We start from the raw sequence: 27715 nt of genomic DNA, 5'->3' as shown, positions 1-27715 counted from the left end.
AACTCCTACACAGCGGAGACATCTGTTTACTTGTCACAGCTCTTATGGGGTGACCTTATGCAGCAAGGGGCTGCTCAATTTTTTTTTGCCTGTGAAGATTTTGCTTTATGACAGTACATTCTCGTGCATTATTAAATTATACAGGCCAAAACATTTGCAAACTGCCAACCAAGATAACCTTTGCTTTTGCCTGTTGTGGTTTTTAACCTGGACATTGCTGCATGACGAGGAAAGTATTCTTTCCAATTTCTGTGGATGCTACTTTCTGAAGGTCCCAGCATGTGAAATACAGTTCTGGCTTGGAATCAGTGATACCTGAATTTTCTGAAAGCTTTGGTGTGAGCCAGGGCACTGGGAGGCTTTGAGTCTGCGGTAGTGCTTCCCTGTCTACTGAGTTGTGGGCTCTTACTCAGTAGTAAGCACAGTAAGTGTGAATTGCAGGGAGCCTGGGTGTGGCTCCCAGTGAACTATGCTCTGAAGTTGCCTACAGGTGACAAGGTCCACTGTGAGAGGGAGCACAGCACCTCATCCTTCATGGCTCAGAGGTGGGAAGGGATCTGTGTTCATATTCTTCTGTGCTTTTTGAGTTTTGAGCCACCTGAGTGTATTAACTATTCAAAGTGTAATTTTTAAAATGGCAAATGAGCTGGGCACTGGTGGTTTATGCTTGTAATCCTAGCTACTTGGGAGGCTGAGATTAGGAGGATCAAGGTTCAAGGCTAGTTGCAAATAGTTCATGAGACCCCCCCCCCCCATCTCCAAAAGAACCAGCAAAATGGCCTGGAGGTGTGGCTCAAGTTGTAGAGTGCCCACTTTTGCAAGCTTGAAGCCCTGAGTTCAATCCCCAGTCCTATGAGAAAAAAAAAAAGAAATCAAGCTGAGCTGGGTATGGTGCTGTATACCTATAATCCCAGCACTTGGGAGGCAGAGTCAGGAGGGTTTGAGAACAGTCTGGGCTATATAGCAAGACCCTGTCTTAGACAAAATCTGGGAAGAGGGGGAGGGGGGAGGGAGGGGAAGGAGGAGGAGGAGGAAGAAAGGAGGAGGAGGAGGAGGAGGAAAAGAAGGAGAAAAAGAAATGAAAGACTGCTGCCTTCTTTTCAAAATCAAGCCGGATGAAGAAGGCTTCCTCAGGGGGCCAGAGGCCAGAAGGGACGGCTGCTAAGCCTGTCACATGCTGTGCTTCTGTGTCTTGACAAGCAAAAGACTTGGGAACAGCGCCTTCACCTTTGAGGGGCCAGAGGGAAAAGGTGAATGGTGGGTGAGTTGAGAGCGTTGAGTAACTGTTACAAAGGGTTGGTGGCGTCTGGGAGACCACAGGGGTAGTGCAGCACTAGGTATCCCACCCCAGGGTACAAATGCTGTCCCCAGGAACATTGTCAGCCCCAGGGCTAGCACCTGGGCTAGGAGCAGGCGGGCCTGGAGGGCTGCAGAGGTGCATGGGTTTGCATTTTGGTGGAGGGTGGATCTGCTGAGATAACAGATAATCAGGACCTTAGGTCCTGGTCCTCATCCTGGCATCTCTGAATTTTATTAGGGCAAAGTTAACTAGTTGTGTGCCAAGTCATTCACTCACTCTCCAAACCAAGCGCTTGCTGAGAGCCAGTTCGTGCCAGGCACCTGGGGTCCCCTCCCTGGAGCTCACCTCCTGTGCCCTCTAACCAGAGCTGGAGGAGCCAGATTTCTGAACCCAGAGCAGTTCTGGGTTTAAAAGGCCCTAGCTAAGGAAACCGGACCCTGCATTGAGAGGGATGTAGCCTAGCCAATGTCACTGCACTGTGACACAGGCTGTGGTCAGGTTGGTGTGATAACAGATAGAGTTAAGCTAGGAACTTCGCCCTGGATATTCTGCCTTTCAGTCATGGACCATGATGGTATAGCACGGGTCAAGCAGAAACACTACAGTATGGGAGGAATGCATAGTGGTGGCTGAAATGGAGCCATGTCACCCATGCTAAGGGTAGGGCTCATGTAGCAGCTGACACTGGGGGAAAGGATGGTGCACCATTGTGCTCAGTGCTCACTTCTGACCTGGCTGGTCTCCAGGATGACTGTGACTGCAGCGGAAGGAGGGTTGTCCCCTTGGCTGAGCTGTTTGGGCAAAGTAGGTCTGTAATGTTGGTATGAATAAGGAGAAGTTAATGTCCTGACATGAAATGTGAAAGAGATTTGTGAGAACAGAAAGGGGCAGGAAACACGTCAGCTAGACACGAGGAGGAAGTCATCAATGTCATGATTAAATCTGGGAGTTGCTATATAGGGAGGCCAGGGCGGTTCATCTATGAGAACTTTGCCCCTAAAAACAGAATCCAATTATGAATTAGGTCTCTTGAGCTGTGGATGTAGCTCAGTGGTAAGAGAACTTGCCTAGCATTCATAAGGCCCTAGGTTCGATTCCCAACATACACAGGGAGGGGTGGGCAAGGAAGCAGACTGGAACTAAGTTTCATCAGGTAGTGAAGGGAATGGGAACTGTACAAAGGGCTTTGTGTGTGTCCATCTATCTTCACACCCCTCAGAGGACCTGGCATTTCTACTTCCATTTGACAGATAAAATAGGTGAGGCTGAGAGAGGTTAAATAACTTGCTCAAGGTCTCCCTGTACTCCTGTGATAAACAGAGCTGGGGCTTACACTACTGTATTCTGCCTTTCCAACATGGACCACAGAACTGTGATATGACATGATATATGATATATGTGTGTATTTTGCTACAAGTCTGTAATAACAAATTCTTTTTGTTGTTGTTGTTGTGGTCCTGGGGTTTGAACTTGGCCTTATGATTGCTAAACTTGCAAGGCAGGCACTCTACCACTTGAGCCACTCCGCCAACTCAACAAGTTCTTTATGTTAGGGACAAGGAGAGAAACAGCTTCCAATGCTGAATGGTCTGGACCTATGAGAGATGGAGGCAGGCAGAAACAGCCCACGCATTCTGTACCACTGTGGGAGGTGATGCACTTCCAGACGGCACAGCTGTCATAGGTGCAGATTCCAGAAAGCTGGCTGGGGTATTATGGAGAATAAGCCATGCAGATGTCAAGGTCACAGCTACACAATGCACTACTTGGTCATCCTCTGGGCATAGAGGTTCTGTGGATGCCAAAGGAATAGGAGAAAAGAACCACCACTTTGAGGGGGGTAGTGCTTCTCGAGTTTTTAGAGGCCAGCACTTGCAACAGTGCCAGGCACTGTCCTCTGCTCATGTCTCTCTCAGTGGGGTATGTCCTGGGGACTCTCTCTTCTCCCTTGGTACCTAGGAGTCTGCTGGATGTAAACTATATTCCCTGGCCATTTCAGATGTTGTCTCTGTCACCAACTTCCACATGCTCCCCCAGGACAGGGGACCAAGCTTTGAGAGAGCACTTGTCAACTGAATTGAGCCAGCCATGTTCAGATCACGATCTTCTGTTCTCAGATTTCCCTCTACAATTTATCCCTCAAGTTCTCTGCTGATACTGACTTCCAGGATTTTTATCCTTCAGCTTCCCTTCTAACATTTTCTCATTATTCCCTAAAGTGCGTCTACTGCTGTGTTCAGGTGTGCTCCTCAGTGTTTGACAGTGGCTGCCTAGCACCTCCACTGTGCATGGTATTTCACCTTTTCCTTTCCTTCTTGGACCCACCCCAACTTTCCCAAGTACCTCCCATGCTTCATGCAATATCTGAGTGCACACATGCACACAACACATGTGTACAGGTCATTCATGAAGACCCTTCTCAAGTCCGTGTCTTCCCTGACACCTTTTCTGCCCACTCTATGCACAGGTACATTCTGTCCATAACTAGAGTTTAGCACTCATTTGTCCTCAGAATGCTTCTTGCATGTTAGTTTGTGAGCTATTTAAGTTGGGGTCTGTACCTCTTACTTACATTGGGCTTCATGGTAGCAAGTGCTTCATAATCCTTGTATTTGGTTAATCTGTCCAAAACTCTATTTTCTTTTGGGATTGGTAGCTGCAGCCAAATTAAGTTGGGCAGAAACCTACACACTGGAAAGATGATGGTCATTCCCCAAATTTAATGTAAAATTAATACCAAACCATAAATGTGAGGAAGACATTTCTGGTTTTGGTGGGCACCACCTTGGTACCGTTTTGGAAACACCAAGTTCTAAACAACAACAGCAACACTTGGTGCTGCAGCTGGTTAATTCAGGCCTGGGGACTCATTCGGATAGGGTTTTTTCCTTGTAGAGAACCAAAATATCAACTGCCCATAAGTCCTGGGGAGTCTTGGGGCTTTGAAATCTTTGAAATCCCCAAGCTCCCATGAATTCCTATACTCCCTGCAGGGAACTGCAGGTCCTGCCTTTAACTTCCCAGGGCGCTGGGAATTTCTCAGGGCAGGGCTCTCTTTTCCTCTCCAGCCACTTCCTCTCCATCCCAGCACTCAGCACAGACATTGCCATCCTTCCTGTTGCCTTACTATGTACTGCTGACACCTCTTGCAACTGGAAGTCAAGTCATACAATGCCCTCTGGTCTTTGCCAATATTTGTATGTAGACTAAACTGGATAAAATGAGCACAGGATAAATAAATCACAAAAGTTGCATGAGAAGGGCAGGAGCAGGCAGGCAGGGACATTGTCCTCCCGTGACCCCAGGTTCTTGTCTGTTGTTCTGTAGGAGCTGTGGCCTGAAGGGATACAAGAGTCTCAAATGTTTTTATAATGTCTGCCACCTCCGGCCCTCCAACATAAGGGCCCCTGGGAGGGCACTCACAGATTCCACAGGTCTGTGATCATGTTTGCATATCAGTCTGTAAACATGCTTTAAGCATTTGCTCTTGTGGAATAATTCTGGAATTTGCTCAGGTAGGTAGTCACAGTAGAGTGGACTGGGAGCTAGGAAACAGGTTCTGACAGGTCCACCTGAGTCAGGCACTGGCTGGGTGATCTCAAGGAAGTCACTAAGATCACTAGCTTCAGTCTGCCCATCTGTCAAAGGGAGTGAGCTAATATTCCATCAGCACTGATACTTTGATTAATGCTTCCCAGCTGTTTTTGGAAGTTTGATATGAACACTGAGTGTCTGGCCTCCCCAGCTTTGGAGCTAAAGTGCCTGTAAGAGGCCAAAGGAATTCCATCTGCATCTTTGTCTTCCAGAGACTTTGTTCTGGGCACCTTGGCCTGGGATAGGTAGTCGCAGAGCCAAATTAAGATGGGTTGTAGTCTACCCATCAGCATCTCTAGATGAGAGGTTAAGTTCTCAAGCAAGTGGCAAAGGAAGAGGCCCTGACCCTGGTCCCTGGTCTGTGTGTTCCTTTGACTTTGACTTGAGGAGTGAGATTTACATGGAGAGGGCATTGGTGTGGGGTTGGAGCTTTGTGAGTTCATTTTATCCCTTCTTCCCTCTGCATCCTGCCTACAACTCTCTGCTTCTCATGTCAGGCTGTCCTAAGTACAGGTCTTCTGTTCCTGGTGGTTTCAAAGCAAAGTACTCTTTGATAGGCTTCCCACAGTGGAAAGTCTTCTATTAGCAGCTCCCTCTTGCCACCCTTCAGGATAGAATGACTGCACTTTCAGAGGTGGTTGGAGGAAGAGACTTAATTATTTCAAAAGTTGGAAACCCTTGTGTTTTCTTTATATGTTCAACTGTAGTCAACTTGAAAAATGCAAAAAAATGATAACACAAAAGTTGCTCATCATTTCTTGCCCTGAAAAGGAAATAGCCCCGTGATTTCCTGCTGGGGAATTAGGACAGGAGAGGGGCCAATAGTGAGAAGGAATAAAGGAGCAACAGCCCCAGTCTGTTGAACACTGTCCCCATTCCTGTTGCCCCTAAACCGGGCTATGTCTTATGCCAAGGTTCTGAACAAGGAGGTTTGGCTCCAGGGTTGTTTCAAGACCTAGCTGAGGCAGCCAAGGGACATCTGAAGAGTAGAAGGGCCTGGTGGTTATCCTGTCACCAGATGTGTCCTGCCCCCAGTAGCTTCTCCAGATGTTGCTCTGGAAAGCATTTGCTATGACTGTTCAGCACACTCTTCTGCAGCCTTCTGTGTGACAGTCACCTTGTCACAAGGAGACCTTCCTGGTGCCTCTGTCCATAGCCAGACGAACAGTGAGAGGGTTGTCCAGAGGCACTGAGCGCCTTGTTTTTGCTCTTGTTGCCTGATGTCCATGACGCTGCTTTTGGTCTACCTGCTCTTTCCCACAGTGGAATGGGATTGGTGCCCTGACCGTCTGCTAGAGATGCTGACCCCTGGTAATGGGATACTGGAAGCTCTCTCCCTGAGGCTGTTCAAGCCATTCTAGGAGCTTGTGCAATTACAGGGTAGAAAAAGATCTCATCTGTCAGTGGGTGGCAACCAGGAAGTTGGGGAAATAACTCAAAGGAAGTGTGGACTTTGAAACAAGAAGAGGAAAAGAGAGGTCTGGCCTGGACGTGATCTGCTTGGTGCAGACAGCCACTAGGGAAAAGTCGGCCCTAGGTGTGGAACTAGTGTCCGGTGGCCAGATGCTGACTTAGCTTAGCAGGTGCAGAAGCATCAGTATCTGAATGACAAAACGGGACCCGGAGGCTCTTGCTCTGGCTGCACATTAGAATCAGCTGGGAAGTTTTTAGAAAAGGTCCATGCCCAGAAATTCTGATGAATAGTTTTAGCTTGATTCTTGGACAAGAAGTATCATGAAACAATACTTATCCTTAGACTGTACAGTATGTTCTGACATTTTCTAGTCCATTTCATTTCATTGAGAAAGTGTCTGGTCTTACTCCAGTAAATAGATTTCAAGGCCACTAATGGGCTACTGGGACCTACCATTCTGAAGCCACTCTTCTGCATGGCAGCTCATTCTGCACAGGCTGAGAGCTGTAACCTCCCAGCCCAGGTTCACCTGTAGCTAGGGTTCTGGGTGTGACTTAAGACCTGAGGCAAGTCCTGAGTGGTCTAAGATAAGGGTCCCCCAAAGGCCCGTGTTTTGGTGGCACTAGGGTATGAACTCAGGGCCTCACACTTGCTCTTACCTCTTGAGCCACTCTGCCAGCAAGGCCCACGTTTTTGAGGCTTGCTGCTATTGAAATGTTGGAACGTTTAAGATGTGAGACCTAGTGGTAGGAAGTTAGTCATTAGAGACATGCCCTTGAAAGGCATATTGGAACCCCAGCCTCTTTCTCTTCCTTTTTTTGCTCCCTGGCTGCTATGAGGGGTGGTAACTATGCCACCAAAAACCCAAAAGCCACAAAAGCAACTCACCATATGTGGAAACCTCTGAAACCATGAGCCAAAATAAACCTCCCCTTTATCAGCCTATAAGTTGATTTTCTCAGGCATTTTGTCACAGTAAAGGAAAGGTGACTAACACACCTACTGAATACTAGTAAACCAGGTCTGGTGTAAGTGGTAACAATCTAGCAGTGAACAAAGCAGATGGAAAGCCTGCCCGTGGAGTTTACCTTCTGATGGGGGAAGAATGGCAATAAGTAGATAAGCAAGCCAACACTGAATGTACCAGTTGTGTAAGCGCTGGGGAATAAGAGAGCAGGAAAGATGAAGGAGAGGGAGTATAGAGAGGGAGGGTTGCTTTACATAGGATGCTCACTGCCAGGTGACATGTGGGCAGAGACCAAAGGGAATGGAAGGAGTGGACCATGCCCATAGATCAGGGGAACATTCCAGGCAGGGAAGCGTGAAGCAAGGGTGCTGGAGTGGGCCGGCTGAGCACTGGAGGAACTGTTGTGGCTTCTCCTGCCACTGAGTGGGTGTGGGAGCTGGGAGGAGGGGCAGGTTATGTAGGTCTCCATTGCCACATTCAGGCCTTTGCCTTTTGCTCAGAGTGAATTTGAGGCCCCTGGAAGGTTTTAGTGGAGGCGTGGCATGAATTAACTTGATGTTATAAAATGTATATTCAGTCTGTGACTGTTCTTCTAAGAAGTGATTATAGTGGGAACAGGGGTAAGGCAGGATAATCAGGTAGGCGCCTCTGGGCACTATGCACCTAAGCAGATAGTGGCTTTGATTAGAGATGGCAGGATCTGTGGATGGACTGGAGATGGGGTGGGAAAGGGTGAATCGTGCAGTCATCATGATGCAAGTGCTTTCTACCTGAGCTTTAGAGATGCGGAGGACACTGAGTTTTTTTAAACAGCTGCACAAAGGTGGTGGGCTGCAGAAAGGTGAGTGGAGCCCTTGCAACCCCTTGTAAGCAGCCACTTCCTCTAGGCCCTGTCTGATGCCTTGAGTGGTTTGTATAAGGTCATAGTGACCTCCCTAAGCAGCAGTTCCTTAGAGGCCCCATTTTGGGGGTATGTTCATATGAAGGCACTACAACTGCCTGAGCAATGGGTTCAGCTTCAGTTCATAGTTCAAAAGGATTGGGATTCAGTGAGCAGCCTTGCAGAAAGATCCATCATGCCAGTCACCATATAGACTTCTTTTAAGAAGAAACTGTGGGGCCTAGTGGCCATGCCCTGTGATTCCAGTATGCAGTACTCAGAAGACTAAGGCAGAAGGTTCACAAGTTCCATGCATCCTGGGGAACACAGATTGTGTCAGAAACAAAATACAAAAAACAAAAAAGAAAAGAAAGAAACTGGCCCCCAGGCTGGTGCTGTGCACTGGTGCCATCAGGTGTTCAAAAAAAAAAGGAGAAAAAGAAGAAACTGGTTTTAAAATCAGGACTGATGATCAGTTACACATGAAGAATTTCTAGGAAAGTTTCTGTGTGTTTTACTCCTAGGCACTGAGCATGACAGGTTTCCCATGTTCCTAGTGTTTCTGTGTATGTAATACCCAACTGCCAATTAAATTTCTGTCATTCCATTTTCATAAACTGTGAAGGGCTCCATTGTGAGTGGAAAGGTGAAACCCACACCAGGAAGCCTTCCTGAATCAGCCCAACCCAGCTTTCAGCTGACCAAGTTAGCCACTAAATTGGGTGACCAGCTCTTTCTACTTTGCCTGGAATTTCCCTGGTTTTAGCATCAAAAATGACAAGTTCCAGTGACACTCCCCCCTCATTCTCAGGCAGTGAGGGCAGCTAGTCACTCTGACCTCCATCCATAGGCCTGATGTTACAGCTAGATGGACTCATTTTAGAAAAGTAAGTTTAAAAACCTTATTCATGTTTGAACAACAAAAAGAAGAACCCAAATTAATTTTATGGACCTAGGTTATCGACTTGAAACTAACAGAAAATATTTTTCAAAGCAATTTTGCCAGACAGACTTATTAGAAAGTCAAAACAAGAATTTTATCCTCAACTTGTTGCCTTACAATAACAGCAGAAAGAATGTCAATCTGGAAATTTCCTAGTTTCTTTGTGAAAAATTTAAAAGTTGAATGTCTGCCCTTTATAGTAAAGACCAGTCAGTTCTCATGCACTCTACCAAGGGTCATGTTTGCTGTTGTCACCTCATTTCCTGTGGCCTAGATATAAATGGAGAATGACAAAGAGAATCCACTTCAAGCTGAAATCGTGTTTTGTCTAGACAAATTCTGGATTCTATAAAAACTTTTCCATTGAAAGTCATTTGAAGCAAAAGTCATGTTGCCACTACTGCTTTACAGGAAACTGATTTATTTCCTAACCTTACAAAACTTAAAAAAATCCATTTTGGAATGAATACCAGTAGCATAACAGTGTATCTTAGTCCACTTTACAAAGAAATCAACTTTACTGAGCAAGGGGAAAGTCCTTTTTGCCCCTGTGGCTGTGCACATTTCTCTGATTTCTATGAGAACTGACTAAAAGGCTGGTAAGATCTTATGAAATCAGGGCATGTGTTACATAAAGAAATAATGAAACTGAACCTCTTTAGTGACGACGAAAATGCAGATTGAGGTCACGATGACATATTTTACCTCTATTTGGCTGGCAGAAATGAAAAAAAGTCTGATAGTTTTGTTTTGTGTTGCTTTTTTGAGACAGGATCTCCCTACATATCTTAGACTGGCCACAAACTCTTGATGCTCCTGCCCCAGCCTCCCAAGTGCTGGGATTACAGGTGTATATCACCATGCATGGCATCTGACTGACAGTTTTAACGGTTGGGGAGAATGTGGATCATAAAATTCCCTTGTAAATTGCTGGGGTATGGGTGTAAATGGATACAAGTGCCTTGGAGATAATATGGCATTATCTTGTAAAGTTGAAATTCACATGCCCTAAACCCAGTAATACCATGTGCAGGTGTGTCGCTGAGAGTGCACTTTGACAGGAAGTAAATAATTCTTAGTATATTCACACAAGGAAATACTATAGAGCAGTATAATCAGGCCCCACTCAAATAGACAGATATCCTCTGTATTGTTGAGGACTATTTAAAAAGTCCTAAGCTGGGCACTGGTGGCTCACACCTATAATCCTAGCTACTCAAGTCAGAGATCAGGAGGATTGTGGTTTGAAGCACACCAGGGAAAATAGTTCCTGAGACCCTATCTCAAAAAAAAAAAACCATCACAAAAAAGGCAGGGGGTAGTGGAGTAGCTCAAGGTATAGGCCTTGACTTCAAACCCTAGTTCCACAAAAAAAAAAAAAAAATGAAATCAGATTTCCATTTGTGCCTACATGAACACTGCAGTAGTGATTGTTATCTAAGGAGAAGCACATAGGAAGTCTAAGACTGAATACCACCTTTCATCAAAAAAAATTAAATCATTAAAAAAATTTAAATTCTTATACCTATTGCCTGTTACGTTTAAGTTTTAATAGAGAAATGAAATTATTAGAAGAGCCTATTTTCTAAAAAGCCAGACAAAGCCTTTAAATTAATATCTCCTTAAAGGCCTGCCCAGGGTTGGGCATGGTGGTACACACCTGTAATCCCAGCTACTTGAGAGATGGAGATAGGAAGATCAAGGTTCAAGATCAACCTGGCCAAAAAGTTAGAAAGACCCTGTCTCAAAAAACAAGCCAGGCCTGAGTGCACCAGCCTGTAATGTCAGTTACTCAGGAAGAGGTAGTCTGAGGTTGACCTGGGCAAAAGGGGACGTGGCTCAAGTGCATTAGAATGTTATAGTAATTCCTGACAAAGACCGTATATAAGGGTTGGCTGGGGGCCTAACGATCTACGATCTATGCAGGAATTTATAGGAAGATGGGAAGCTTGTAACTTTTCTAAAAATTGTTGGACCCTACAGCCCTCTGGCTCCTAGAACTCTCAGCCTCTAAGTTTGAGCCTATAGAGTAGCTGTAATGACTTCTTTTGGGGGGAGGGGGAGTTCCTGTTATTCTCCATTGCACCGTTCCTTCATTCCTTCCCACTTCTAACAAGTCCAAAACTCATTTTCCAGAGGGAGGTTAGTTTTGATTACATGCTTTTCCAAATTGCGGAGGGTCCTCAATTATTCCTCAACTCTTCTTGTGCCCAGGAGACTGGAGTTTCTGGGCTCCCTCCATCACAGTCACCCAGGGTAGGTGGACATTAGAACTGAATCAACTGAGCTCACTAGAGGTTGGTCCTGGAGTCTGTTAATGAAGTTTAGTGGTAATAGGTCTTTCTTTGGAAGGCTTGAGAACCGTTGCAGGTCCTCGTTCAATGAATGTATGTGACAAACCTTGCTGACCTCAAGTAACAAAAGAGATACTAAATGTCTCTAAAGCAAAGCAGAAACTTGTGCCAGCAAGTCAGTTCAAAGAGAAGCCTAGATTTTAAGAGACTATCTTCCTGGTCCATTGCCCCCTAATAATATCTACATTGTTCTTCTCAAAGTCAGCTACTAAAATGATGCCCCCTTATCTCAACTAGCAAAAACTTTGTCTTTGTTATTATTGCTTATGTCTTCTCTTCAACAAAATTAGAGATAAGGGCAGAACAGGTTCTGCCTGTAAGCGAGGGGGGCGTGGAGGGGGTGGGAGGCAGGGGGGAGAAATGGCCCAAACAATGTATGCACATGTGAATAAATGAATAAAAAATTAAAAATAAAACAAAATAAAATGTCCCCTCCTGAGTCACTTGATTTTCCCAAGCACTTGTGTTGTACACTGGTTTTTTTTGTTGTTGTTGTTGGCACTAGGTTTTAAACTCAGGCAGGGCTTCATGCTTCCAAAGCAGGTGCTGTACCACACCTTCAGTCTGTTTTTCACTGGTTATTTTTTGGGGATGGGGGTCTCAAAAACCATTTGCTGGGCTGGCCTGGAACTGCGATCCTCTTGATCTCAGACTCCCAAAGTAGGCAGGTTTGCAGGCATGAGCCACAGGCACCCCACATGCCTTTTAAAGAAGGAAAAGCCACTCAATCCAGGAGATATGCCTTAAGCAAAATACTCTAAAGCAGAAAAGAAATACTCTAAAGCCATTAATTGGCAGTCTTTTGTAAAGAAGAGCTTTCCTGCCTGTCAACCCTTTAATATTGTTTTAATTTTATTATTAACAACAGTAGTTATACTAACAGTATGGACTCATGGATTTTAAAAGTTATTATTCCATGTGTTTTAACCCATTCCTGACATTATTCCTCTTTATGTTCAAATTGTTGCAAATTTGGCTGAGAGCCCTTTCACACTGGCTATTGTATCCTTTTGGCACTTCCGGGTCAAGTTTTGAGCTCTTCCTTTTTTCCTGGCACAACCAGATGTTCTGGGCTTGTCCTGTACTTTCCAGTCTCAGCCTTGGGACCAGCCACTCCTCCAAGAAATTTGTTTACTTTTAGTGGTAGTTAGGAGCCATCATTTGGGCTTTCTTCTTACTGGGTTATCTTATTTCTAGAGTCTGTCCAATGGACACAGGTGGGATGTGGCCAATGGGCGGGCATGTCTTAAAAATCATAAATTCATACTGATCTCTTATTCTAATGCAACAGCAAGGGTCTCTCCTTCCCCTATTCCACATTTGTATATTCCACTTGCTTTTTGTTTTTGCCAGGAATGTTGTCTTCATCTTGGATCTCCTTTGCTCCTGGCTATTTTAATGAGGAAAACTAAAATCCTACAAGATATCTGACATCCCCTCACGATCGATGGCACTGTGTAAAGGGAGATCACACATTCAGTGAAGAGGTGAAGATGAACACCAGGTCTCCGAGGACTTTACAAAGTATTTGTAGAGGGGCTGGAGGTGTGGTTCAGTGATAAAGCATGCATGTCTAGCATGCATGAAGCCCAGAGTTTAATCTCCAGTACAACTCTCACACACACCCACACATAAATCTGGACAAGAGTCTGGAAAACATAACACCAGGAATATTTTATGTTCTTTTAGTCACTGCATAATGAGCGTATGCTACCTTAACAAAAAGGATTTTTTGGGGGGGGCAGGGTATTCAGAGACTCGACTTACTAGGCAAGCACCCTACCACTCTGTTGGCACTTTTTGTATTGTTTATTTTTGAGATAAGGTCTCATCGTATGTCTGGGGCCAGGATCCCCGTGTAGCTGGGACCCCTGCACTCAGCCATTGGTTGAGTTGTGGGTCTCTCAAACAACCTCCCTAGCCAGGAACTATGGTCCTCGGGATCTATGCCTCCTGAGTAGCTAGGATTACAAGCTTGAGCCACTTTGCCTGGCCCACAAAAAGGAGTTTTTAATGCAAAAAAAAAAAAAACCAAACAAAAACTGTGTAAATTCAACGTCACCACTTAAGGCTTACCTATAGGAGTAGGGCGTTTTGGAGGAAGATGAAGAAGTAGATAACTAAGAAGCCCGGATAGGGAGAGGGGGCGGGGCGCCCCAACTGAGGTCAGGGAGAAGCCCGGCGGGACGCGCGAGGCACAGGCAATGGATGTTCGGGGGTCCCCCCCCCCCGCTCTGGGGACAGTGAAGGCGCCCCCTGCACATATCTCTCGCGCGCACGTCAGGTGCGTACCGCCGTCCCGCGCAAGCGCAGCATCCTTCCAGAGGTCAGGCGGGGACAAGCTGCAGCTGACTGGAGGGGCGGGGCCTGGAGGGGTGGTCTGCGCTGATTGGCTGCGGCGCGCGGCACACGAGCCGGTCAGCGCGCGCCCCGCCCAGTCTGGGCCGAGATGCACGCCGTGTCCACGTGCAGCCGCGCCCCCGCCCAGCGTGCCGGGCTCGCCTCCCAGCCTGCCCCGCGCCGCCGGCCGGGGCCCGTGAACCCGGCGTGGTGGCCTGGGGTGGAGGGGACCCGGGGCTTCTCCGCCCGCCCCTGCGGTCTGGGTCTGTTTTCCCGGCCCGGGGTGTCTTCCGAGAATCCTTGGGAGCGGCTGCGCTTTGTAAATACTGCAGAGGAAATAGGGCAGGTGTTTTGTTGCAGCTGGAGTTGGGTGGGGTCGGGCGGGCGTGCAAGCCGCAGGAGAGGCAGTTACTGGACTGGGTTTTTTGAACATTGCATAAGCGTAAGAGCACGGAGTGTCTTTTTTTAATCTTCGGTGAGCAGTACAACTGCTTGGCACACGCGTGTGCCAGTTCCGCTGCTCGCGGATGCGATGTCCCGTGTGACGCTTGTGAAAATACGGTTTCCACGAAACCATCCAAGACTCCTGAGAGTCGAAGGCCACACTGGTCCCCAGGTGCCGAAACCACAGCCACCTCCCGGTGCGAGCTCTCATAATGCTGAGACTGCTTCTAGCCCCTGGTTTGGGGCCATCCCCGTAGCCCAAAGGACCTAGAGTGAGTTGGGTTTATGGTTACACCAGGACTCTTCAATAAGGGGAGAGTTGCTAACTAGTGAGGGGTCAGGGAGTGTCGTGTGCGGCTTGGTTGTAGGGACTGGGGATGTTTTTCCCAGGTGAGGCCGGGCTGAGGAGGCATGTGACATCTGCAAGTATTTGAAAGACTGGTAAACGAGGGTAGAATGATCTGTTCTGCCTCCGAGGACATAACAGATTTTTACAGGAAGGGAATTTCAGGTTAGTTACAAAAAGGTAGGAGTGGGTGCTTATGGAGTTCTTGCTAGGAGCCAGGTACAGCTAGACGTTTATTTACATCTATTGGTGAGAGAATGGTGGTCAAGATTCAGATTTTTCATCTACCAGACAGACTCCATGCCTTTGACTTTTCTTGAGGCATCTATTTTAATGGAATGGATTACTTTGGAATAACGATACTGCTAAAGGGCTTCTGCACTGATGAATCAAATTGGACTGGAGCCTTTGTCCAGCCCTGTCAAGCTGTGTCACTGATTGTATACTGCAGTGAAGAAATTGTGCAGGGCCAGGGGAGGTTACCTCCTGTCTCACCAGCAAGTCATCATCAGTGGTATTTTCTCAACCCGTTGCTCTTACAAGTGCCCTTGCCTTTGTTAAAAGAATAATGATGCTGGGGGCCAGTGGCTCACCACTGTAATCCTAGCTAGTCAGGAGGAGGAAAGAGGTTCGGAGCCATTGTGGGGAAATAGTTCTGGGAAGCTCTATCTGGGGAAAAAAAAAAAAAATCACAAAAAATGAGTTCAACCCTAGTACTGGAAAAAAAAAAATCATGACTTTGGATTTAAAAAATAGGCATCCCACTATCCCAGTGCTGCCCGTTGTTCCCACTTCCCTTAGAGGAATTGCCTGAGGCAGCACTCACTTCCTCCTGGTCTTTCTTTTTCAAATCTCACACTGCTTCCCTTCTTTTACCCAGTCTTCCAGATCAGGCCTACCCAGAAAGAGCAGAGGGTAACTTTGACCTCAGGACCCTTAGCCCCTAGGCAACACCAGATCAGTTTCCTGAAAAGTCAGGAGGGAAATGTCTGATCAGCAATGTGGCCCCCAGGGTGTTATTTCAGACTTGAAGCCTGTAGATGCATAACAGAGGTAATCCTCTGTCAGGTTTTGGATTCATTATATGAAATAATAATTTCATATTTATGAAGACGAGAACTTTTTCATTTTTACATTTACTCACATGACAAGCACTTTTTGGAGTTTTGGTTTTTTTTTGTCTCCACATTAATGGTCAAATATAAAACACTTTAACATCCCTCGAAGAAGGAAGGGATTATGGGATGTTTATAAAAGGAATTACTTGGTTTTTTTTTTCCTTGGATTCTTGGTAGACATGGTTCCAATTTCTTATCAAGAGCCCAGCCTAAAAATACCAACCAATCCCTTTTCCCTTAGAGGAATTGCCTGAGGCAGCACTCATCTGGTCACTTCTGTGCAGTAAGCACCATTTTTAAAGCACCTAGAAGATACCTAGTGTGGCCATGCTTAGACATTAGATGCACCAGGGGGGAGAGCATCTCCATCCTTTCTCTTGGGCCAGGAGGAGAGTAGTGGAGTCTCCATGACTATAAGCACAGCAGGATCTTAGTTTTAATGAATGGAGGGTTACAGGGTACTCAAAACTAGGCCACCATGAAGTTGTTGGGAGAGCTAGGAGATGGCTAGAATACAGAGTAGATTTACTTTCCCTGAGATACTTGGTTTTGGGCCTTGAAGTTTGTTCCCCAGGCCCTGGGGGTGGTCCTTGGATAGGCCTGGGATTGACTCACTGCTGATTGGTGATGAGGAGACACTGGGTGTAGAGTAGAGAGGAGGATATTTTCTGCTAGGGTTTGTAGAGGGGCTAGCAGATAGGCGAAGTTTTAAAAGGCATCCTAAACATTTGGCCCCTTTGTTTATCCTCCAGGGCAAAATCTGACTTCTGAGGATCAGAGTTGGCTATGAGCATCAGAGACCCCAGGAGACTGTCTCCTTTTACAAATTTTTTATTTTTAGCACTTCTTAGCTTCTTTTAGGTTCTGGTTCTAGAACCAGCAAAGATTGAAATATTGATAGTATGGCTTATTCTCTAGGAGGATTTTACTTTTATTATTTCCTATTTGCTGTTACTTTAAATGAGGGAATCTTTTTTGTATTGACTTTCTTGGACTTCTGTTGGCAGTTATTTTGAAGTGGGGATGGGTTTAGGTGAGGGTGGCCTGCCTTAGGCCCACCCTCTGGTTCTTTAATGAAGAGACCATGATTTTGCTTTTCAGCAAAAGAACTTGTTTACCAGAGCTCCAGAAATAGATACTTAATCCCAAGACAGGGAGTGGTGTGCCTAGAAGCAATTTAAAAATCACCCCTGTGGCCTGACTAGTCACTTTTTCTTGAGTGACTTCTAAGATGGTTGGATGCTCTAGAAATTAGAAAGAGCACTGGTTGCTCTAACATTAAAGAAAGCCACCTTCCAAACTCCCTCTTCCCACCCCTCCTTTATATTCTGTTTCTTGTTTTTTGGTGGTACTCAGGGCTTTGTGCTTGGTAGAGCCACATCTCCAGCCCTTTTTGCCTTGGTTATTTTGAGATCGGGTCTCATTTTTTGCCCTTATTTATGTTTCCCTCTGTCACTGAGATGACAGGTGTATGCCACCCCATCCAGCTTTTGTCCATTGAACTAAGGGTCTCAAAAACTTTTTTGTGTGGGCTGGCCTGGAACTGTGATCCTCTTGATCTTAGACTCCTATATAGTTTAGGATGACCAGCTTTTGGTTAAAATGGAGTCTTGTGAAGTTTTTGCCCAGGCTGGCCTCTTAATTGTGAACCTCCTGATCTCACCCTCCCTAATAGCTAAGATTACAGGCATGAACCATTGGTACCCAACCAATTTCTGTTAAGTGTGAGTTTTATCAGATACATAATGTATTAGTTCACAGCACATGTATATAATTTACAAATAAATATCTCATTGGAGGTGAAGTTTGTGATCAGAAAAGTTTGGATGCATCTGCTGGAAGCAATGATAAGAGAGTGGGGAGAAAGCCATCATTTGTCAAGCTTGAGTGCCTGGTCTCATTTGGACAGCATGTTCTGATGCAAATTCTCCTTCCATAGATGTGGGCTGGGGCCCAAAGTTTTGTGTTTGGAAGGCTGACTCAGAAAACATGAGTTGGTGCTTTTCCCTTTTTTTGCTATAATACTCATTTGGAGTCTTAGTCATGGAGGGAAACCTAAAAGACCACTGGGTGTCAGGAACAGATGTGTGACATCTCCTCCTGGAACACACTGGTGCTGTCCTTGAGACTATGAGGAAGTCCCTGCTTGCTCACTGTATGAAGTCATCAGAGAATGTGCTGGGCTCTGTTCCCATCAGGGATGTGTCATACTTCCTGATGCTGGTTTGCTTCTTGGTCCAGATGGCTTCTGCAGCCCACTTCAGGGTGCTGATACAGCCAGGGAGAAGCAAACTCCTCTGCAGAGCAGAGAAGGAGGTGGGCACAGGCTGGCTCCTTATAGCAACCTGAGCAGAAAAGTCAGGAGAGGAGTTTCGAACCAAAGGAGATTCCTCTTTGACTACTCTGTTGGCTGACTTGAATGCTTTACTTTCTCTTCCTTGGCTGCAGATTAGTATGCAGTCTGTCAGGCAATATGAACTGACATTCCAAAAGCACCTTTGTACCACTTCCAAATGAGGAAACTGAGGCACTAAATGATTTAAGTAACTTAAGGGCTTTTAGTAGCAGAGCAGGTACAAATTCTTGACTTCATGCTCATTGTTCCTTGTATTTTTACAATACAAGTTCCTTTAGCCATACCTCCTGAACTGGAGGTATGGCTAAAGTAGTAGAATGCCTGCCTAGAAACAAGAGGTCCTGAATTCAAACCCCAGTACTGCCCCTCAAAAAAACTTGCACTGGTGGTTCATGCCTGTAATCCTAGCTACTCAGGAGGCAGAGATAGAGAGGATCATAGTTTGAAGGCAGCCTGGAAAAATAGTTCTTGAGACCCTAACTGAAAACACCCTTCACAAAAATAGGGCTGGTGGAGTGGCTTAGATCAAGACCCTGAGTTTAAGCCCCAGTACTACAAACAAAACAAAATTAAACTTACTTCCATTTTGGGAATCAGAGTTACTTGGACTGAGTTGTCTATTTATTTATTTAAATTTTGGACTCAGGGCCTCACACTTTCTAGGCAGGCACTCTTTGCTGGGGGCTGGCTTAGAACCTGATCTCTGCCTCCTGGGTAGTTAGGATTACAGGTGTGTGTGAGCCACCGGTGCCCGGCGGGACTGAGTTTTTGAGGTTTATATTCTCATACATCAAATAAGTACAACATGTTCAGTACTGTTGTAAGAAATCAGAGATGATCCAGGCACCATTGGCTCATCCCTGTAATCCTAGATACTCAGGAGGATTCCTGATCAGGAGGATCACAGTTCAAAGCCAGCCCAGGGCAAATAGTTCCCTATCTTGAAATAGAGATCCTATCTCAAAAAATCTCATCACAAAAAAGGGATGGTGGAGTGGCTCAAGCAGTAAGATTGTCTGCCTAGCAAGTGTGTGAGGCCCTGAGTTCAAACCCCAGTGCCGCCAAACAAAAAAATTCACAGATGAGTGTGATGCCTTACGAAGCTCGTGATGTGTGAGGTAGAGAGAGAAGTAATATTTAGCAGGCTGTTAAGTGCTGAGGTTGAGTAAAATCACTATGTCAAAGGAAGTTGAGACTGGTGGGAGGCACAGTTGAAGAGTTCAAACCTCAGTACTGCACCTCACCCAAAAAAAGTAAACAAAAAACAAAGAAGGAGGGGGTCTGAGAATGTTAACTGAAAGGAGTGCCCAAGCTGAGCCCTGCTAGGTGAATAATGCAGATAAAGATTGGGACTGCATACTGACTCTCCTACTCTTGATAGCAATCAGTAGGACAGTCGGTATGCAAATGTCAGGAGCATCTCTGCAACAAAACCAAGGTAGAAATGATAATGATCTGAAGTTGAGTAAAGATAATTCCAGAGTCCAGTGCAGTGGTGTACACCTGAAATCCTAGCATTTTGGAGGCAGAGACAGGAGTATCAAGAATTTGAGGCTAACCTGAGCTGTGAAGTGAGACCCTATCTCAAAAAACCAAGAAAATCCTTATGCTTATTTTTTGACGTTTTATTGTTTTATTTATCTTATTCAGTGGTATTGGGATTTGAACTCAGAGCCTCACACTTGCTAGGCAGGCAGTCTATCACTTGAGCCACTCCACCAGCTGTTCTTTTGTATTGGATATTTTTGAGATTGGGTCTCATGACCTATTTGCCTGGGCTGACTTCAAACCACAATCCTTCTGATTTCTGCCTCCTGAGTAGCTAGAATTACAGGTGTGAGCCACTGATACCTGTTTTCTTGATGAATGAGCCATTTACCATGAAATGTTGTCCCTCTTTAAACTATCAAATATTCTTTGTTCTGAATTTTGCTTTGCTGTTAATAGCTCTAGTTTCTGTTGGTTAGTGTTTTCACATATATTTTTCCATTGCTTTGCTGTTAACCTGTATATAGACTAAAACTATATTTAAAATATGTTTTAGAGTCTTTGTTCCCATTTCCTGCATGGGGAATAGGAAACACTTTTCTCTTTTCTTCCCCCTGTTCATCTTCTAATAAACTTTACTGTTACTGTTACTAACAAATAAATAAATATGTTTCTTACAGTTGAGCTTTTTCTCTTAATTAGAGTGTTTGGGCCATTTACATTTAGCATAATTATTAACTGCCTTTAAGCACATACGAACCAAAAGCTTATCAGGGTGCAGTGGCTTTGCCTATAATCTCATTGCTGAGGCAGGAGAGTTGAGAGTTCAAGACCAGTCTGGGCTATAGTGGGACCTTGTCCCCAAAAGTAAAACGAAACCCAAAATCCTCATCCTCCTTATTCCTCTCAGGGAAGAAAGGTGAGAGAGAAGTGTTGGAAAGGTGTTATCTTTCAGTGTGTTCTGGTTGAAGCAAGCCTGGATTTGGGTGAGGCCTGCTCTCTGGAGACTTTCTCAGTGTCAGTGGAAGGCCCCAGGTTGATGACTTGGATGTGGAGCTTATAGAAAGGAGTCTTCAGGTTTGGAGTGCTGGTCTACACTGTGCTTTTTTTTTTTTTTTTTTTTGGAAGCCACTGGGGTTTAAAAACGGGGCCTAACTCTTGCTAGGCAGGCACTCTTACTGCTTGAGCCACCCTGCCAGCCCTTTTTTTTGTGATGAGTTTTTTTTGTGTGATAGGGTCTCACAAACTATTTTCCCGGGCTGGCCTTGAACCATGATCCTCCTGATCTCTTCCTCTTGAGTAGGTAGGATTACAGGTGTGAGCCACCTGTGCTGGCTTACACTGTGCTTTTTGAGAAAGAGCCTAGTCCTACCACAGCACTTCTGGCCTTTCCCTTGTAATCCTTTTATAGCCTAGAAAAGCCCACTAACTTCCTGATGACCCCTTAGGGTGATAAGGAGCTTGTTGATTTCCAAGGGGTTATTTATGTGAGGCTCATTTTGGCACTGCAGCCCTCACAGAGATGTGGGAATGTGGCTGGCAACCCTGACAAAGCACCAGGGCAGCGCTTGTACCCCTTGCCCCAAGCTTAGAGTGCACTGCAGAGGCCTGCTTTGACACATCCCTGGGTATGGGGACGATGAACATGTCTACTGTGTCTACATCATTCAGATGGGAGCAAAGTGGCTCTCAGGTACATGACTGAATGCCCTGATGCTGTGCCTGTCACGAGGCAGACCTCAGTTTCACCACTAAGTTTCTCAGATCCCTAACAAGACCTACTGGTCAGTGTGACTGGATTCCTTCGTGGTCAAGCTGTGAGATGTCCAATTTCCAACACCCCATATTGGGGTCCAGTATGCAGGATTCTGATAACCAAGAACACTATGAGATAGTGTGAGTCACCTTTTCAGATATTAAACTATAAGTGTATTCTCTAAAAATCTCTTTTGTGGTCAGTGGGGAGCAGGATAAAAACATTCATCTAAAAGACTGAGGTGCTAAGGACCAGAGCAGTTGACAAGTTTACCCAAGGCCAGGCACCTTGTTCATGAAGAAGGACATCTACATCTTTCTCTTGGGATATGCTGGGACACATCTGTCCTGTCTCTCCCTGAAAGCAAGCCACTGTGCCCTCCCCACCTGTTCACCCTCATCATTCCTCTTACTGTTTACCCATTGACCATCATCCACTGTACTGTGCAGGTCTTCCCAGGGCCTCATGATAGGATTTGTTTTTTTTTTTTTTTTTTGGTGGTATTGGCAGTTGAACCCAAGGCCTCATGCACTTGACCGATACTGCCAGTCTTCCTATTTGTGCTTCTGCATGTAGCTGGAATGACAGGCAACTGACCACCATACCAGCCATTGGTTGAGATAGTCTCAAGAACTTTTTGTCTCAATTGACCTTGAACCATGATCCTCCCAATTTCCACCTCCTGAGTAGCTAGGATTATAATCTTGAGTAAAATCACCTGGTTTTGCATTTCTTTTTTTTTTCTTTGTCTTTTTAAAAATTTATTTATTTATTTATTTGTGCAGTACTGGGGCTTCAACTCAGGGCTTACACATAAAGGTACTCCACCAGCCCCTTTTTTTGTAATGGGATTTTTCAAGATAGGGTCTCGAGAACTATTTGCCCTGGCTGGCTGTGAACCACGATCCTCCTGATCTCTGCTTCCTTAGTAGCTAGGATTACAGGAGCGAACCTCCAGCACCTGGCTGCTGCTTCCTCTTTTTTTAAAAATTATTATTATTGGTTTTTCCCTCTTTTTTATTAGTGTATATTAATTGTACAAAGAGGTTTCATTGTGATATTTCCATAGGTACTGGGTCTTGAACTCAGGGCCTTGTACTTGCTAGGCAAGCACTCTATCACTTGAGCCGTGCTCCAGTCATTTTGCTGTCTTTTAGTTTGTTTTTCAAATAGGTTCTGGTGTTTTTGCCCAGAGTTGGCCTTAAGCTGTGATTATATTTCTTCCACCTCCCAAGCAGCTGGGACCACAAGCATGCACCACCACACCTGTTTGTTTTCGATATAGGGTCTCATTAGCTTTTTCCAGGGCCAACTTTGAACCATAGTCCTTTTACCTCAGCCTCCTGAGTAGCTAGGATTACAGCTGTGTGCCACATGCCCAGCCTTTATGTCTTGGCTGAAAATGCCCTCTTCTCCCTCAGTCCCAAGCTTCTACTTGCCCACTTGGGACTGTCCTTCACAACTTGCCTCATGTCATGTTCTCCAGGAAGCCTTCCTGACTGCTTAGGTGGAGGAGCATCATCCCCAGAACTTCCCTCAGGCTCTTACACAAGCTATCCCATCACCATCATTGGTTGTGTAGTTCTTATACTCCCAGTGTTATGTGTGAATTGGGATCTTGTCCATCAGTATGTGCCTTGAGCACAGCTTGCTGCAAAGGACTTGGGTTAGGCTGGCTAGATGCAGAGAAGAGTCAAGCTCTGTAGAGAACTTAGAGTGTAGGTGAGAATACACACACACACTGATACACACATATATGAAAAGGTGCAGACAAGACAACAGTCTGTGGTACAGGGGACGTACGAAATTAGAGCTTATGCATACAGCAAGGGAGATGACAGACATGGAGGATGGGTAGAGTGGAGACAGACAAAGGCAAAGGGGATTTGTGCTGTGTGGAAATGCAGAGGTAGGTTGCAGGAAAGATGTCTGCGGGGAAGAAGCAGGTCACATGCAGGGGAAGCTTGCTTGAGATCCCATTGTAGAGGACCTCTGGTGAAGACCGAAGAGGTGGAAACTCGTGTTAGAGGCAGTAGTTTCTGGAGAGGGGATGAATGCCAAAGTATCATTTTGGGAAGATTAGACTATTGGATTAGACTAGGGGAGGCTTAAGGAGGGAGAAGGGAAGCAGTGATTGAGTATAGGTTGGGCTTTTAGAGTTACATCATCTGAGTAGAGATGGTGGAGATGGAAAGAACACAGATGACTTACAAAAGAAACTTGTAAGATAGGACTTGGTGACCAATCATATGTGGAGACTGAAGGGGCTTGAAGAGGCACTTACAGTAAAAGGAGGTCTCAGACATTGCCAGCTAGGCCTTACACCAAAGCCCCCACTTTTTCTCCTAACCTTTCCAAGCCTCAGTTTGCTCATCTGTAAAGTAAGGAAGTCAGATCACTGTGTTTCATCCTGGTTTAATACAGATCTGCTAGTTCATCATTTTATCTGTTTACCAGAAGAAACTAAGACTTCCCCAATGTTTCCCTGACTAGCCTTAACTGAATTTCTTAATCCAATGTCAGAGTTCTTAGAAAAGTCATCTTCAGTAAACAATAAACAAGCTCTATCCCCCTCTGCCTCACAATGCCTGTGCACCTGCCCGACCACATCACAACGGGCTGGACACCTGCTGTCTAGCTCAAGTTCTGCGGGGTGAGGAATTCCACGACCAGAGCTGACCTCCTGGGTCTGCTGGGTTACAGCTGCCTGCAGCCTGTCAGCCAAGGCAACCCAGGCCGCAGCCCACTTACTGGGCTTGCTCTGTTTCTGTGGAGCCCAGCCTGCCCACCCCGAACTTTGGAGGTACCCAGCTGACTCGGACAAGAGCCAAAACCTAGGTGAGACTGGAGGAGGTCCTCTGTTTTCATTACTTGATGACAGGAAAAGCAGGTACCCAGAGGCACTGCGTGTTCATGATTTGGGGTCCATTCCTATCCTCTGTGGCTTCAGTGTTCCTCTTCCACGGGACTCTGCTGGTGATGCTGAGGACTGGTGCTTCAAATGTAGGAAACACAGCCTCACAAATAGCTTGTTTTCTTTCTTTCCACTTGAGATTAAATTGTCCCCAGCTTCTTGAACACCAGTTTTACCTCTTCTTTTGTTCCCATGGATAAGGTAAATGTCTCTCTTTGGAAGGGAGCAATACAAGGTGGTTTGTTTAATGGTGACAGTTCCCAAAAACTTGAGAAATTTATTTCCCTGTCTTGCTGCATCCACCTGTCTTCTTTCCCTCCTCTCTATCACAACGATTTTGGGCACACAGAATGTTGATGTAGCAGTAGAAATCTCCACATATGGAACATTTAATACGTGCCAAGCACTGTTTATGCATTTGTGTGTAGGAACTCATTCAAGCTTGTGGAATTACTGTGTCGTTTCGTTAACATCACCCATAGTTTATAGAGCACAGCTGGGGAAGGGATGGGAATGAACTAGCCCAGAGTTTTAGCTTGTTAGTGGCGGAGTTAGGATGTGAATCTGGGAGACTGGTTCCAGAGCTCTTGATCTTATCCAAGAATTTGTTTTGTTCTTTTATGTATAGATCAACACAGTCACTATGGAGAAAGAAAAACAAAATCAAAGCCAAACAAACAAAAAAGCTTACCACTTTAAGGTTCTGCTGTCTCTGGACCCAGAGGTCTGCTGACTCAGACAAGAGGTAAAGCTTGGGTGGGACCCAGATAACCCCAAGTGAAGTGCTGTACTTCCTCTTCATTTCCTGACCAAAGGAAAAGTGGATTCTCTGTGGGTCATATCCAAATGACCAATTAAGAATATGAAAAGCTACTTGAAGTCCTTAATTATCTAGGAAATTCCAGGAAATACAAATTAAAGCCATAATGAGATACATATACATATATTTTTTCCAGAATGACTAACAAGAAAAAGACCAAGTGTTAAGGAGACTATGGAGTCACAGAAAGTCTCACATGGGTGAAAAGCAATACAATCACTGTGGAAAACTGTTTGGTAGTGTTCACTAAAGCTGAACTTATGCAGTCAGGATGATCCAGCAAGTCCATCCCTTGACATCAATCTGTGCACTAAAAGTATGTGGAAGAATGCTCACAGCAGCACAGATTGTGCCAGCCTCAAAGTGGAAGCGATTCAGTGTCCCGTCCACAAGAACAATCTGTGCTATGTTTGTGCAGCGGAATACTTAGAACGTTGCAAAGAGCAAACCATATTGTAAGTGGCAGCGTGGAAGAATCTTGTGGACCCGGCCAAGTGGCTCAAATGGTAGAGTGCCTGCCTAGCAAGCTTGAGGCCCTGTGTTCAAATCCTAGCACCACCACCCTCCAAAAAAGAATCTTGTTGGCAAGTGAATGAAGCCAGACCCATAGAACACATAATGTCTGATTGCACTGATATAAAGTTCAAAAGCACACCAACAAATCCATATCGTAGAAGCCAAGATAGTGATTTCTTTGGGGGTGGTGATGGGAGTGGACACAAGGACTTCTGTTGATGATATAACTCTTGAGCTAGCCCAGAGATAATTGCACAGTTGTGCTCATTTGTGAGAATTATCAAGCTGTGTATTTCATATGGACGTTATAGTTCAATAATATGTTTATTTAAAAAATTAAGCGTTCTTGTCTAGTTGACACAAACATGTGAGTGACTCAAGCAAATCACTTTTCTGGAATAATGATGGTTCGGACGATCAATCTGTGGTATCCACAGAGCCATCTCTTCAAACAAAATCTTACCAGAAATCTGAATGTAAAAAGCAGATTTAAGAGCTGTGCTTAAAAAAAAAAAAACAATGATAATGATAATTAAAAGCAGATCTAGTGGAATTCTGTGATGAGTTCAGAAGAGCAGAGGCCTTGCCAGTGCCTGGCCAACTCTGGGGTCCTGGGCTTTCCTGACTGTGCAGCGTCCTATTCAACTCTTAATTGTTCCCTAGTGATTTCCTGTGTGGCAAATTTTTCTTTCTTATTCTTCCTCCCTCCCTCCCTCCCTCCCTCCCTCTCTCTCTCTTTCTTTTTCTTTCCCTCCCTCATTCCTTCCTTCCTTCCCTCCTCCTCCTCCTCCTTCCTTTTTCTTTCTTTCCTTTGTTGTGGTAGTGGGGCTTGAACTCAGGGTTTTCACTCCACCAGCCCTTTTTTTGCGATGAATTATTTGAGATAGGGTCTCAGAAACTATTTGCCTGGGCTGGCTTTGAACCACAACTCTCCTGATCCCTGTCTCCTGAGTAGCTAGGATTATAGGCATGAGCCACCAGTGCCTGACCCAAGAATTTCTTATTTCTATAGTAAACTCCCATATGCTAGAGCTTGATTTACTTCTATGGTTTTCTTCATAGTGGACAGAACAAAAATGCTGCTACCCAATGACTGAAAGAAACACAGACATTCACAGATTAGTTTGGAGTCTTCGTATCAAATTGCTTTTTTGCTACACATAACAGAATTTAATAAAATGGAGTTAGTGGACTTTTGATGCAGTGATGGGATAGAGATTGTTTTTGAAGCATGGAAAACTATGGGTGACAGAGTACACTGCTGAGAGGTTTGGGCCCTTAGGAGGGTAGATAAGTCTGAGGGTGAACACATGTGATGGATTAAGTGGTTGGGTACATGAGGGTGGACACACAAGGGTGGATGCTATGAGACCCCCAATATGGGATGGACCAATGGACCCAATCAAGCTTCCCAGGCTGCAAAGTTTGGTGGGATACCAGCCTTGGTAATAATAGGAAATCTAAGACCCAGTGATTCCCAGACCTTGAGGGAAGCCAATTTTATTGGGTTTCCTGTGCTGCTTTGACCTGCTTTCTTTGGGACCACATGTATTCCTGTGAGTCCATGCTGACGTGCAGAGCCTTCCTTTTCTCCGTTTCCTCAACAAATATTTATTACACACTTACTATGTAAAATATTGGGTATCTGCTGGTGATGGAAACAGACAAAACATCTCTGTCCTTATGGGGTGGACAAGACCATAAGCACAATATATAAACCAAACAAATACTCGGTAGGAAAAACAGAATGGCAGAATGAGAGAAAGGATGACAGGCTGAGTGTGAGTGTTCAATCTTATGGAGGCCAGGAGGCCTGGCTGAGGGTGACTCTTGATAGAGACAAGAAGTGAGGGGATGGGAGGTGGGGGTGGGGATGGAGGAACATTCCAGGCCACTGTGCTGGCCAGAGGTTGCCCTGAGGTCCCTTTCCCCCCTCTGTTAGACCTCACATATCAGCATTCAGAGATTGCTCTGGAATGTAGTCAGGCGTTATTTTCTCATGGGAGGAGGGGCTGGGCATCTTTGCCTTAAGTTTGAACTCTGTAGGATGAGGGAATGATGGCTGTTTGAGTGACACCAGCCTGAGCAGTTGCAGGCCGGGAAGGACTTCAGGGTAGAAGAGAACTCTGAGGGTCCCTGTGTGTGTCCATCCTCCACCTGCCTCC

At 45.4% G+C, this 27715-nt stretch overlaps 1 protein-coding gene and 1 long non-coding RNA gene across 5 annotated transcripts in view; both read left to right on the top strand.

Annotated features, from left to right (window-relative positions):
• Pfkfb3 (6-phosphofructo-2-kinase/fructose-2,6-biphosphatase 3) overlaps window positions 1-27715 on the top strand; it is a 99873-nt gene that overhangs the window by 27573 nt on the left and 44585 nt on the right. The window lies entirely within an intron of this gene.
• On the top strand, window positions 14192-26257 carry LOC141417542 (uncharacterized). Its single transcript, XR_012442182.1, has 3 exons — window positions 14192-14508; window positions 16453-24138; window positions 24843-26257. It is a non-coding gene; the product is annotated as an uncharacterized lncRNA (long non-coding RNA).

This window comes from Castor canadensis, chromosome 15 (genome assembly GCF_047511655.1).
Source record: "Castor canadensis chromosome 15, mCasCan1.hap1v2, whole genome shotgun sequence".
Lineage (NCBI taxonomy): Eukaryota > Metazoa > Chordata > Mammalia > Rodentia > Castoridae > Castor > Castor canadensis.
This window is presented reverse-complemented; position numbering and strand designations above follow the sequence as displayed.